This window comes from Hyperolius riggenbachi, chromosome 2 (assembly GCF_040937935.1).
Source record: "Hyperolius riggenbachi isolate aHypRig1 chromosome 2, aHypRig1.pri, whole genome shotgun sequence".
In the NCBI taxonomy this organism is placed as follows: Eukaryota; Metazoa; Chordata; class Amphibia; order Anura; family Hyperoliidae; genus Hyperolius; species Hyperolius riggenbachi.
In genome coordinates this window covers 349,641,397-349,656,445 of record NC_090647.1, presented here as the reverse complement: position 1 = coordinate 349,656,445, position 15,049 = coordinate 349,641,397, and the positions used below count along the sequence as shown (strand labels likewise).

At 49.1% G+C, this 15,049-nt stretch overlaps 1 protein-coding gene across 4 annotated transcripts in view; it reads right to left on the bottom strand.

Moving 5' to 3' along the window:
* LOC137546767 (Krueppel-like factor 15) overlaps positions 1-15,049 on the bottom strand; it is a 118,162-nt gene that overhangs the window by 75,904 nt on the left and 27,209 nt on the right. The window contains exons 2-3 of one of the 4 annotated variants that reach the window (XM_068269561.1): positions 11,408-11,651; positions 9,007-9,047 (exon numbers count right to left, since the gene is read on the bottom strand). The exons of 2 other annotated variants lie outside the window; for them this stretch is intronic. The gene's annotated coding sequence lies outside the window, so the exon portion shown is untranslated. The remainder of the gene's footprint in view (positions 1-9,006; positions 9,048-11,407; positions 11,652-15,049) is intronic. One more of the 4 variants, XM_068269563.1, reaches the window with a different exon arrangement.

The window sequence follows — 15,049 nt, the reverse complement described above, 5'->3', positions numbered from 1 at the left end:
TTTAGAAAGAAGACACCCCAAGGTATTCCGTTAGGTGTATGGTGAGTTCATAGAAGATTTAATTTTTTTGTCACAAGTTAGTGAAAAATGACACTTTGTGAAAAAACAATAAAAATCAATTTCCGCTAACTTGTGCCAAAAATATAAAATCTTCTATGAACTCATCATACACCTAACAGAATACCTTGGGGTGTATTTTTTCTAAAAAGGGGTCACTTGTGGGGTTCCTATACTGCCCTGGCATTTTACGGGCCCAAAACCGTGAGTAGTCTGGAAACCAAATTTCTCAAAAGGACTGTTCAGGGGTATAAGCATCTGCAAATTTTGATGACAGGTGGTCTATGAGGGGGCAAATTTTGTGGAACCGGTCATAAGCAGGGTGGCCTGATCTGATGGATAGGAGTGCTAGGGGGGTGACAGGAGGTGATTGATGGGTGTCTCAGGGGGTGGTTAGAGGGGAAAATAGATGCAATCAATGCACTGGGGAGGTGATCGGAAGGGGATCTGAGGGTTTGGCCGAGTGATCAGGAGCCCACACGGGGCAAATTAGGGCCTGATCTGATGGGTAGGTGTGCTAGGGGGTGACAGGTGGTGACAGGAGGTCATTGATGGGTGTCTCAAGGTGTGATTAGTGGGGGGAATAGATGCAAGCAAAGCACTGGCGAGGTGATCAGGGCTGGGGTCTGAGGGTGTGGGCGGGTGATTGGGTGCCCTAGGGGCAGGTAGGGGTCTGATCTGATAGGTAACAGTGACAGGTGGTGATAGGGGGTGATTGATGGGTAATTAGTGAGTGTTTAGAGAAGAGAACAGATGTAAACAATACACTTGGGAGGTGATCTGACTGTGGGTTTGCGGGAGATCTAATGGTGTGGGTGGGTGATCAGATTGCCCGCAAGGGGCAGGTTAGGGGCTGATTGATGGGTGGCAGTGACAGGGGGTGACAGGGGGTGATTGATGGGTGATAGGTGATTGGCAGGTGATTGACAGGTGATCAGTGGGTTATTACAGGGAAGAACAGATGTAATTAATGCACTGGCGAATTGATAAGGGGGGGTCTGAGGGCAATCTGAGCGTGTGGGCGGGTAATTGGGTGCCCGCAAGGGGAAGATTAGGGTCTGATCTGATAGGTAACAGTGACAGGTGGTGATAGGGGGTGATTGATGGGTAATTAGTGGGTGTTTAGGGTAGAGAACAGATGTAAACACTGCACTTGGGAGGTGATCTGATGTCGGATCTGCGGGCGATCTATTGGTGTGGGTGGGTGATCAGATTGCCCGCAAGGGGCAGGTTAGGGGCTGATTGATGGGTGGCAGTGACAGGGGGTGATTGACAGGTGATTGACAGGTGATCAGGGGGGATAGATGCATACAGTACACTGGGTGGGGGGGTCTGGGGAGAATCTGAGGGGTGGGGGGGTGATCAGGAGTCCCCAGGGTGCAGTTAGGGACCAAATAAAAAAAATAGCGTTGATAGATAGTGACAGGGAGTGATTGATGGGTGATTAGGGGGGTGATTGGGTGTAAACAGGGGTCTGTGGGGTGGGCAGGGGGGGTCTGAGGGGTGCTGTGGGCGATCAGGGGGCAGGGGGGGGGCGAAATCAGTGTGCTTGGGTGCAGACTAGGGTGGCTGCAGCCTGCCCTGGTGGTCCCTCGGACACTGGGACCACCAGGGCAGGAGGCAGCCTGTATAATACACTTTGTATCCAGAACTTCAAACGGTAGGAGCACCAATGAAAAGGAAGGTGTGCCTAGACCCCTGCCCCAGTACCTCTTGGGGCCCTCTGTGATCAACAATGCAACCGGGTTGGCACCACCAAGGTAGTATATAGCTCTTTTATTATTCCATGAAAGCAGTGACAGACGCTGTTTCGGGCTGTGTAGCCCTTTCTCAAACTGCTGGAGGTCTCCTTGGTGGTGCCGACCCGGTTGCATTGTTAATACACTTTGTAAACATTACAAAGTGTATTATACACTTTGTAGCGGCGATCGCGGGGTTAACAACCCACCGGCGCTTCCGAACGGCCGGCGGGTTGTCGCGGGTGGGCGGAGCCAGTCGCCGGGGGAAGCGCGCGTCATCAATGACGCGATCGCTCCCCCGGCATGCCGAAAGGACGCAACGCCCTTGGTCGGCAAGTGGTTAAGCTCCGTACAGTAGCTCTGTTCACTCTGGCCTATCCCGCTGAATACTGCTCACTACTGGTATTTGCATCTACTTCCAGTGGCCACAAACTTCCTTGTGTTCCAACACCCCCTACTTTTGTGTTATGTTTGTCTGGCGCATTTCTCCCACGGGCCGGGCCAGGGTTGGTTCTAGCTTCAATGGGGCCCGAGGCAAAAATAACTTGGGGCCTCCTGACCCCTCACTGATGGAATATCACCCCCCCCTATAGTATAGGTAGCTAGATGTGCCCCCCCCTGGATTAGGTAGTCCCCCAGTATAGGTAAGGATAGCAAGATGTGCCCAGTATAGATATTTAGATGTGCTCCCCATGATTAGATAGCCCTCCTCCCTCCAAATATAGATTGCTAGGTGTGCCCCCCACCAGGCTTAGGTTGGCTCTCTACCCTCCCCATATGCAGAGCGGTGCGCAGTAGCTAGGGCTTAGGGTACAACTCATCTGTCAGTGTCTCCGGGAAGTTCAGAAAATCTTCTCCACCTCACACAGTCACAGCGTCTACCCTCTGGACACCCAGCGGGCAGAGGAATCATTTATGCTCATGAGCATACAGTACTACAGGGTTTATTCTGCATTATGCCCACAATATATTCCTTCTGTTATGTAAACACACGGGGCAGTACTGGGTCCCACCTTCTACACTTTTTGGCACCATGGAAAATTTAGCAAAGGCCAACAACAAAGCTACAAGGGAAAACACACAAACACTATATATTTTATTTGCATAAACAGTAATTTTTACTGCTCCATTTTTTCACAGCCCTGCATAAATGTCTTTTGATCTCTAGAATAAAGAATACAGTATCCATTATAAACACATTTAGCTTTAAAGAGAACACGAGGTGGGTTCTAACAATGCTATCCGCACACAGAGGCTGGGTCTGCATGTACTGCCCAGCCTCTGTGGCTATACCGATCCTCCTAAGCCCCCCCTGCGCTCTGCTATGCCCCCATAAATCACCCAGCCATGCTGTCGACACACAGCATGTCGCAGTCGGCTGTTTACCACTGTAAGTGTCACTCTCGCTGCTCTCCACCTCCTACATAGCTCCGGTCCCTTCCCTCCTCGCTGATTGAACGGAAGGGACGCGGGCAGGGAGTGAGTACACCTCTCATTTTATTTTATTTTTTGTTATATCTTTTCATGGTACAGCAATGTAGATATGACACTTGGATACGATGTAAAGTAGTCAGTGTACAGCATTTATAACCGTGTAAATTTGCTGTTCCATCAAAATAAACTCACAGTCATTAAAGAGAATCTGTATTGTTAAAATCGCACAAAAGTAAACATGCCAGTGCATTAGGGGACATCTCCTATTCCCCTCTGTCACAATTTTGCCGCTCCTCGCCGCATTAAAAGTGGTTAAAAACAGTTTTTAAAAGTTTGTTTATAAATAAACAAAATGGCCACCAAAACAGGAAGTAGGTTGATGTACAGTATGTCCACACATAGAAAATACATCCATACACAAGCAGGCTGTATACACCCTTCCTTTTGAATCTCAAGAGATCATTTGTGTGTTTCTTTCCCCCTGTTCTCATGCACTGAAGTTTCAGGCTGCTCTTTTCTTCCTGCAAACAGCTTTGCCCTTGTCTGTAACTCCTCAGTATGTGAAAGCCCAGCCAGCTCAGAGGACGATTTATCCAGCTTGTAAAAGATAAGAGAGAAGAGAGAAGCTGCTCTAATCCTAAATAACACACAGGCAGTGTGCATAGAGGGGCCTGGAAGGGGGAGTTCATAGCAGAACCACAACATTGAAGAACTTGGCAGCCTTCCAGACACAGGCTGACAAGCCTGACAGGGGAAAGATACATTGATTTATTACAGAGACTGTGATAGTGGAAAGTGCTGCAGTAAGCTAGAACACATTAGAATAGCTTTTGGAACTTGTAGGATGATAAAAAACAGGATGCAATTTTTGTTACGGAGTCTCTTTAACCACTTAAGCCCAACTGGATGAGATTTCTCGTCCAGTTGGGCTGCGCGCACTCCCGCGGCCCCCCTGTTCGCGCCCCTGCTGCTGGCCGCTAGCCCACCGATCAGTGAAAGGGATTATAAATCCCTTTCGCTGATCGGACCCCCCCGGAGAAAAGCCGACAGCGTCTTTTCAGACGCTGCGGCTTTTCTGAGCTCTGGTCTCCTTTCTTCTGCCTGGGAGCGAGATCGATCGCTCCCAGGACTTTTTGATTCTGGCCATCTTGTGGCCAAATAGCAAATTACACCCAAAGAAAAAAAAGTTTTAAAAATAAACATATAAATATATTAAAAAAAAACCTGTTTACCTCCCACACCAAAAAATACCCACATACAAGTTTAAATTAAAAAAAAAAAAAAAAAATTACAATAATAAAAAAACAAAAAACCATAAATAGTTACCTAAGGGTCTGAACTTTTTAAATATGCATGTCAAAGGAGTATATCAATATGATTTAATAAATTATGGGCTTCTAAACAGTGATGGACGCAAAATGGAAAAAATGCACCTTTATTTCCAAATAAAATATTGTCGCCATACATTGTGATAGGGATATAATTTTAACGGTGAAATACCCGGGGTATATGGGCAAATACAATACGTGAGTTTTAATTATGGAGGCATGTATTATTTTAAAACTATAATGGCTGAAAACTGAGAAATAATAATTTTTTTCCATTTTTTTCTTATTCTTCCTGTTAAAATGCATTTACAGTAAAGTGGCTCTTAGCAAAATGTACCACCCACAGAAAGCCTAATTGGTGGCGGAAAAAACAAGATATAGATCAATTAATTGTGATGAGTAGTGATAAAGTTATTGGCAAATGAATGGGGGGTGAAAGTTGCTCGGATGTAAAAAAATTTCAACCCTTCGGGCTTAAGTGGTTGATGTCTAAATTGTTAGCAACAAAAGTGAGTACATCCCTAAGTCGAGAATGTCAAAATTGTGCCTAAAATGTCAATATTTTGTGTGCTCAGTATTATTTTCCAGTATTGCTCTCTTGGGCATGGAGTTCACTAGAGCTTCACAGGTTGCCATTGGAAGCCTCTTCCACTCCTCCATGACGAATCTGGTGGATGTTACAGATCTTGCGCTCCTCCACCTTTGGTTTGACATATGGGGTGGATCAAGTGGACCTTGAGGGGGGAAAAGGGTAGACACAAGGGCAGGAGCCCAATATAGTGTAGTATACTTTTGCAAGTAGATAATTACGAATTGATAATAGAAGTACTCGCAAACCCGGGTTGCAATAAGGCAACCACTTTTAGTGCATTTGGGGAACAACACCCATCCTGCACTTAGTTATGGAGTAGTCACTCTCTCTAGGAAAAAAACTGGTCTCGTCCCTCCAAAGGAGAATAGTATTGATATGATGGTTGGGTAGGAGGCACCCAAGATAGATAAGATGTTTTAAAATATGTAAAAAGTGAAAATGTGCTTACCTGTTGAACAATATCTAGACTGGTATTCAGGAATAAAAACATTTGCACTAGCGCCAATGTGTTTCATGGGTCTCAGCACTTTTTTTTTTTTTTCTTTTTTTTTCACATTAAAACTGTGCCTGTACCACAGTATTGAGGAGCTCTGACAGCCTCTAGCTTGTTGCATTTGCAAATAAAGTTTTTAGATCTTGTTCACTAGGTAAGCAAATTCTTATACCCTTTTACATACTTTTATATATTTTAAAACCTTTTATCCATCTTAGGCATCTCCTGCCTAGAGTTGGGCCGAACGGTTTGCCTGCGAACGGTTCCACGCGAACTTCGGTGGTTCGCGTTCGCGTCCCGCAGGCGAACCTTTGCGGAAGTTCGGTTCGCCCCATAATGCACATGGAGGGTCAACTTTGACCCTCTACATCACAGTCAGCAGGCCCAGTGTAGCCAATTAGGCTACACTAGCCCCTGGAGCCCCACCCCCCCTGATATAAGGCAGGCAGCGGCGGCCATTACGGTCACTCGTGTGCTGCCTGCGTTAGTGAGAGTAGGGCGAGCTGCTGCAGACTGTCTCTCAGGGAAAGATTAGTTAGGCTTAACTTGTTCCTGTCTAGCTGCATACCTGTTCTGTGAACCCACCACTGCATACCTGTGCTGTGAACCCACCACTGCATACCTGTGCTGTGAACCCACCACTGCATACCTGTGCTGTGAACCCACCACTGCATACCTGTGCTGTGAACCCACCACTGCATACCTGTGCTGTGAACCCACCACTGCATACCTGTTCAGTGAACCCACCACTGCATACCTGTGCTGTGAACCCACCACTGCATACCTGTTCAGTGAACCTGCCACTGCATACCTGTTCTGTTCAGTGGACCCGCCACTGTATACCTGTTCATTGAACCCACCACTGCACACCTGTGCTGTGACCCCACCACTGCATACCTGTTCTGTGAACCCACCACTGCATACCTGTGCTGTGAACCCACCACTGCATACCTGTTCAGTGAACCTGCCACTGCATACCTGTTCTGTTCAGTGGACCCGCCACTGTATACCTGTTCATTGAACCCACCACTGCATACCTGTGCTGTGAACCCACCACTACATACCTGTTCTGTGAACCCACCACTGCATACCTGTTCAGTGAACCCGCCACTGCATACCTGTTCTGTTCAGTGGACCCGCCACTGTATACCTGTTCAGTGAACCCGCCACTGCATACCTGTTCTGTTCAGTGGACCCGCCACTGTATACCTGTTCAGTGAACCCGCCACTGCATACCTGTTCTGTTCAGTGGACCGGCCACTGTATACCTGTTCAGTGAACCCGCCACTGCATACCTGTTCTGTTCAGTGGACCCGCCACTGTATACCTGTTCAGTGAACCCGCCACTGCATACCTGTTGTGTTCAGTGAACCTGCCACTGCATACCTGTTCTGTGAACCCGCCACTGTATACCTGTTCTGTTTAGTGAACCCGCCACTGCATACCTGTTCTGTTCAGTGGACCCGCCACTGTATACCTGTTCAGTGAACCCGCCACTGCATACCTGTTGTGTTCAGTGAACCTGCCACTGCATACCTGTTCTGTGAACCTGCCACTGTATACCTGTTCTGTTTAGTGAACCCGCCACTGTATACCTGTTCTGTTTAGTGAACCCGCCACTGCATACCTGTTCTGTTCAGTGGACCCGCCACTGTATACCTGTTCAGTGAACCCGCCACTGCATACCTGTTGTGTTCAGTGAACCCGCCACTGCATACCTGTTGTGTTCAGTAAACCTGCCACTGCATACCTGTTCTGTGAACCCGCCACTGTATACCTGTTCTGTTTAGTGAACCCGCCACTGTATACCTGTTCTGTTTAGTGAACCCGCCACTGCATACCTGTTCTGTTCAGTGGACCCGCCACTGTATACCTGTTCTGTTTAGTGAACCCGCCACTGTATACCTGTTCTGTTTAGTGAACCCACCACTGCATACCTGTTCTGTTCAGTGGACCCGCCACTGTATACCTGTTCTGTTTAGTGAACCCGCCACTGCATACCTGTTCTGTTCAGTGGACCCGCCACTGTATACCTGTTCAGTGAACCCGCCACTGCATACCTGTTGTGTTCAGTGAACCTGCCACTGCATACCTGTTCTGTGAACCCGCCACTGTATACCTGTTCTGTTTAGTGAACCCGCCACTGCATACCTGTTCTGTTCAGTGGACCCGCCACTGTATACCTGTTCAGTGAACCCGCCACTGCATACCTGTTCTGTTCAGTGGACCCGCCACTGTATACCTGTTCAGTGAACCCGCCACTGTATACCTGTTCTGTTTAGTGAACCCGCCACTGCATACCTGTTCTGTTCAGTGGACCCGCCACTGTATCCCTGTTCAGTGAACCCGCCACTGCATACCTGTTGTGTTCAGTGAACCCGCCACTGCATACCTGTTGTGTTCAGTGAACCTGCCACTGCATACCTGTTCTGTGAACCCGCCACTGTATACCTGTTCTGTTTAGTGAACCCGCCACTGCATACCTGTTCTGTTCAGTGGACCCGCCACTGTATACCTGTTCTGTTTAGTGAACCTGCCACTGCATACCTGTTGTGTTCAGTGAACCTGCCACTGCATACCTGTTCTGTTCTGTGAACCCGCCACTGTATACCTGTTCTGTTCAGTGAACCCACCGCATCAGTGTGCATACCTGTGCAGTTAAGTGAACCCACCTACCTACGTGAGTGCACGCAGTGTGATATACCACTCCGTGCATACCCGATATGGAGAAAACAGGTAGAGGAAGAGGTAGTGCCAGAGCCAGAGGAAGGCCACCCGGCAGGTCTGCGCGAGGTCGTGTAAATGTAATTTCGTGTGGACCTGGCCCACAGTACAGTGCTCGGAAGAAGGCACGTCCCATCACCTCCCAAGATTGTCAGGACGTGGTTGAGTATTTAGCGACACAGAACACCTCATCTTGCTCAGCCACCAGCGCTACTACTAGCACCACTTCTAATCCACCGATAGTAGATGCGTGGAGAACTGTGTGCTAGGTCGACTGGACCTAAAATCTGGCCGGTGCCTTGTCTCAGCCGGATTGCTCCCACGGCTTCAGGGCGACACCAAAAGAAAGCAAGAGACGGCACACAAATGGCTGCAATATTCTGCTGTATTAGGAATAAGGTACACTACATGTTACGGATATAAAATCCTTCCTCAGGTGTATAACAGCAAATAAAAGTACAAACAGTGTTATATACATTCAGGGTAAGCCACCACACCCACTGTGGCTAACTCCACCCGTTGCAATTAACCCATTGTAGTTTAATATCCATCAATAAACAATGTCCACCAATACACCACATCTTCACGGTCATATGGCACTCCAAACTGGCTACCAATAAATAACAAAACAAGACTGACCGTGTTCCAGGCACTTCCTGCTGTGGACTGCCACTAACCACCTAAAAAAAGGACATACAATCAACAACATGTATAGATATCTCTAACATTAAGAACAACGCACATCCTATTGGAACCAGACTCTGCACATAGCAACATGATTTTAGCATTATAAAAAACATTTGAGAGGTAACCTCTCGTTCATGCCTCTCGGGGCCACCACATCAAGCATGTGGATCCACCTTGATTCCTTTTGTTTCAATCTTTTTTCCATGTCTCCTCCCCTGCTGGATGGATTCATGGCTTCCAGAACGCACCACCTCAGCTGCGCCGCACCATGCCTCATAGCGTCAAAGTGCCTCGCAACTGAGGTGTCATAACTTTTGCGTTCACCCTCCGCATATCTGGTAATGGCTCTCTTGTGTTCCTGTATTCTCGTCCTGACCGGCCTCGTGGTCTCACCCACATACATTAGCCCACAAGGGCATTTGAGCCCGTAGACCACCCAGGGTGTAGAACAATAGTGTCTCCCCCTAATCCTTATCCTACGTCCTGTATGGGGGTGACAGACGGCTTCTCCTTTAATAATGCCATTGCATACATTGCAATTGAGGCACGGGTACGTCCCCGCTTTACCCATGCTCACCTCACTCACTGTCGTGGCCGTGTCTGTGTGTCTCACACTATCTTGAATTGTTTTGCCCCTCCTAATGGCAAACACGGGCTCCTCTTTAAAGAGAGGTCCTAACTCCTTATCTGCACTCAACAGGGGCCAAAACCTACGGATGGACTGTTTAATCAATTCGGTGTTCTTGCCCAAACTAGTGACAAAAGGAATCCCCTTAGTCCCCTTCCTTCTAGTGGAACTCTGCAGTAAGGTGGACCTGTCTATAGCCAAAACTTCTTGTTTGACCTTTTCGATTCTTGCACTATCGTACCCCTTCTGTGTGAACTTGAGACCTATCGAATGACTAGCCCGACAGTAGTCTTCATTGTTAGTGCAAATGCGTCTTGCCCTGAGGAATTGCCCCCTTGGAATGGCCCTAACCACATGACCGTGATGATGGCTATCATACCGCAACAAATTGTTGCGATCAGTGGGCTTACGGTATAGTTTAGTTACCAGCCGACCTTCTGATGCCTTAATGGAGACATCCAAAAAGTTCACACTCTCAGCAGGTGTCTCCACTGTGAATTTAATAGTGGGATGCGCCTGGTTAGCTTCGCCCACCATCTTACGGAGCAATTCCTCAGGGCCCTTCCACAGAAACAAAATATCATCAACAAAACGAAAATATTGCACAATATGCTTTCCATACACAGGATTCTTTAAAAACATAGACTGCTCAAGCGATTCCACAAAAATATTAGCTATCGAAGGTGCTGCAGGCGATCCCATGCTTGCTCCCTGTCTCTGCAGATACATGTCATCATGAAATCTGAAATAATTGGACTTAAGTGTCAACTCAAGAATGTCCAATAAAAAATATACTAAACCATTAGACAGGCTGGTCTCCAGCAGCCTATCTTCAATGACAGTTATAACCTCATCCTGTGGGATCGCTGTAAAAAGACTTTGTATGTCTAGGCTGCAAAACAATAAATCTTTAGGTACCTCGACCATTCTATCTAGCCTAACCAGCAGATCTGTGGTGTCCTTAAGGCAATGTGGGAAAGATGCCACGATCGGTTGCAAGTAGGTATCAAGAAACCCCGCCAGTGGATATAGGACTGACCCCCTACTGGCCACAATGGGACGTCCAGGAGGGTCATGCAGCTGCTTGTGAACCTTAGGTAACAGATATAATAGAGGGATAACTGGGTGATCCACTGTAAGACCCCTTGCTGTACTGCTGTCAATTACGCCATCTTCAACGGCAGAACTTAACAACAAATCAACTTTTCCTTTAATTATGGTTGTAGGATCTCCATCACATTTCACGTAATGTGATTCGTTCTGCACTTGGCCGAACCCTTCACGTAGGTAGTCTTGTACATCCTGAACCACAGTGGCTCCCCCCTTATCCGCTTTAGTGATGATTATTTTGGGGTTATCGCTTAATCTTTTCAAGGCCTGCTTTTGAACATAGGTGAGGTTGGAGTGTATATATCTGCTACTGTCCCACTTTTGTTTGATCTCCCTCTTAACGATCTTCTCAAAAAGATCAATGGCTGGAAACTGCTCATCAGGCGTCCAGTTGGATCTCTGTAGGTACCTAGATATTCTACTCTCAGCTGTATTGTCACTGCACACATCTTTAAAATGTGCCTTAAGTCTGAGCCTTCTAGTAAATTTAAACAGATCAACCTCCCAGTCAAACAATGAGTCCCCATGGGTAGGTACAAATCCTAAACCTTTCTCTAAAACAGACAGTTCAGCAGGGTCAAGTTCGTGGGAAGAGATATTAATAATGTTGCTCACCTCACTCAATTTCTCTTCCGCAGGTCGTAAAAGTCCCTCTGCTGTTGTTGGTTCCTCCTGCTGGGACCTGAGCTGCCGCCGCGTTGTCCTGCCCCGCCTGACGCGCCCCCTGTGATGGGGACGCGGGCCTCTTGAAAATCCTGCTGCGAGTCGGAATCCGTCATGGAATCTGCGGTGTCCCAGTTTCTAGGCCTCCCCTTTGGTCTGCCTCTGCCGCCTGGTGGTTTCCCTCTCGGTCTCCAGCCTACAGTGGGTTAATTGCAACGGGTGGAGTTAGCCACAGTGGGTGTGGTGGCTTACCCTGAATGTATATAACACTGTTTGTACTTTTATTTGCTGTTATACACCTGAGGAAGGATTTTATATCCGTAACATGTAGTGTACCTTATTCCTAATACAGCAGAATATTGCAGCCATTTGTGTGCCGTCTCTTGCTTTCTTTTGGTGTCGTACTAGCACCACTTCCGCTGCATTTGACACTTCGCAAGAATTATTTAGTGGTGAAATCACTGATGCACAGCCATTGTGTTACAGCCAGATGAATTTTCACCAGCTCATATGTCTGAGTTACGCGGCAACACTATGGATGTAACGTGTCAGGAGGATGAAGGACCTACTGATGGTGCAAGTTTGGATTTGTCTGAGGCAAGCGAAGCTGGGCAGGATGACTACGATGATGACGGTAATAGGGATCCTCTGTATGTTCCCAATAGAGGAGATGAAGAGGGGGACAGTTCAGAGGGGGAGTCAGAGAGTAGTAGGAGGAGAGAAGTTGCTGAAAGAAGCTGGGGCAGCTCTTCGTCAGAAACAGCTGGTGGCAGAGTCCGGCACCATGTATCGCCACCTATGTACAGCCAGCCAACTTGCCCTTCAGCATCAGCTGCTGAGGTCCCCATAGTGCCCACATCCCAGGGTGGCTCAGCGGTGTGGAAATTTTTTAATGTGTGTGCCTCAGATCGGACCAAAGCCATCTGTTCGCTCTGCCAACAAAAATTGAGCCGTGGAAAGGCCAACACTCACGTAGGGACAAGTGCCTTACGAAGGCACCTGGAGAAAAGGCACAAACAGCAATGGGATGGCCACCTGAGCAAAAGCAGCAGCAGCACACAAAAGCAAAGCCACCCTCCTTCTCCTCTTCCTCCTCCATCAGGTGCATTATCTGCTTCTGCCGCTTTCTCCCTTCCACCTTCACAGGCACCCTCCTCCACTCCGCCTCTGCCCTTGAGCGGTTCCTGCTCCTCTGCCCACAGCAGCAGTCAGGTGTCCGTGAAGGAAATGTTTGAGCGGAAGAAGCCAATTTCGGCCAGTCACCCCCTTGCCTGGCGTCTGACAGCTGGCGTGGCGGAACTGTTAGCTCGGCAGCTGTTACCATACCGGCTGGTGGACTCTGAGGCCTTCCGTAAATTTGTGGCCATCGGAACACCGCAGTGGAAGATGCCAGGCCGCACTTATTTTTCGAGAAAGGCCATACCCCAACTGCACCGTGAAGTTGAGAGGCAAGTGGTGTCATCTCTTGCGAAGAGCGTTGGGTCAAGGGTACACCTGACCACGGATGCCTGGTCTGCCAAGCACGGGCAGGGCCGCTACATTACCTACACAGCCCATTGGGTGAACCTGGTGGTGAACGATGGCAAGCAGGGCGCAGCGGACCAAATTGTGACACCTCCACGGCTTGCAGGCAGGCCTCCTGCCACCTCCTCTCCTCCTGCTACATGCTCTTCGCTGTCCTCCTCCTCCTTGGCTGAGTGGCAGTTCTCCTCTCCAGCTACACAGCCCCAGCTCCGCAGGGCCTATGCTGCATGCCAGGTAAGACGGTGTCACGCCATCTTAGACATGTCTTGTCTCAAAGCGGAGAGTCACACTGGAGCAGCTCTCCTGGCTGCTCTTAAGAAACAGGTGGATGAGTGGCTGACCCCGCACCACCTGGAGATAGGCAACGTGGTGTGCGACAACGGCAGTAATCTGCTTGCCGCTTTGCATATGGGGAAGCTGACACACATACCCTGCATGGCACATGTCATGAATCTAGTGGTTCAAAGATTTGTGGCAAAGTACCCTGGCTTAGCGAATGTCCTGAAGCAGGCCAGGAAGTTCTGTGGGCATTTGAGGCGGTCTTACACAGCCATGGCACGCTTTGCGGAAATTCAGCGCAAAAACAACATGCTGGTGAGACGCCTCATTTGCGATAGCCCGACTCGCTGGAACTCGACCCTGCTCATGTTCTCCCGTCTGCTAGAACAGAAGAAAGCCGTGACCCACTACCTCTACAACTACAGTAGAATGAAACAGTCTGGGAAGATGGGGATGTTCTGGCCCGACAACTGGACACTGATGGAAAATGCATGCAGGCTCATGCGGCCGTTTGAGGAGGTGACCAACCTGGTGAGCTGCAGTGAGGGCACCATCAGCGACTTAATTCCCTGCGCTTACTTCTTGGAGCGTGCTGTGCGTAGAGTGGCGGATGAAGCTGTGAATGAGCGTGACCAGGAACCGTTACGGCAGGAACAGGCATGGGACCAATTTTCATCAGACCCAGCTGTTTCCTCAACACCTGCGGCAGCACAGAGGGGGGAGGAGGAGGAAGAAGAGAAGTCGTGTGCAGAAGACGAGTCAGACTCAGAGGATGATGAGCAAGGTGTTTCTTTGGGGGAGGAGGAGGAGGAGGAGGGGACAGCGGCAGGAGAACAACCTCAGCAGGCATCGCAAGGGGCTTGTGCTGCTCAACCTTCCCGTGGTATTGTTCGCGGCTGGGGGGAGGAGGTTGACTTACCTGACGTCACTGAGGAAGAGCAAGAGGAGATGGAGGGTACTGGATCCGACTTTGTGCAGATGTCGTCTTTTATGCTGTCCTGCCTGTTGAGGGACCCCCGTATAAAAAACCTCAAGGGGAATGAGCTGTACTGGGTGGCCACACTACTAGACCCTCGGTACAGGCACAAAGTGGCGGACCTGTTACCAACTCACCGGAAGGTGGAAAGGATGCAGCACATGCAGAACCAGCTGTCAACTATGCTTTACAATGCCTTTAAGGGTGATGTGACGGCACAACGCCAGCAAGGTACCACTGCCACTAATCCTCCTCCCGTGTCCACGCAGTCAAAGACAGGACGCTCCAGCGATCTCATGGTGATGTCGGACATGCGGACGTTCTTTAGTCCAACGCCTCGCCGTAGCCCTTCCGGATCCACCCACCACCAACGCCTGGAACGGCAGGTAGCCGACTACCTGGCCTTAAGTGTGGATGTAGACACTGCTGTGAACAGCGATGAGGAACCCTTGAACTACTGGGTGCGCAGGCTTGACCTGTGGCCAGAGCTGTCCCAATTTGCCATCCAACTTCTCTCCTGCCCTGCCGCAAGCGTCCTGTCAGAAAGGACCTTCAGCGCAGCTGGAGGCATTGTCACAGAGAAGAGAAGTCGCCTAAGTCACAAAAGTGTTAAGTACCTCACCTTTATCAAAATGAATGAGGCATGGATCCCGGAGGGCTGCTGCCCGCCCCAAGACTAAGTCAGTCCCCGCACTCGCAGCATCTCTGCCTGCACGCCGTGTGACTGGCTGCCTGGCCTGCCCCAAGAAGACTAAGTCGCTCCCAGTCCCTCCACACAGCATGTCTGCCCGCAGGCCGCTTGACTACCTTCTCCG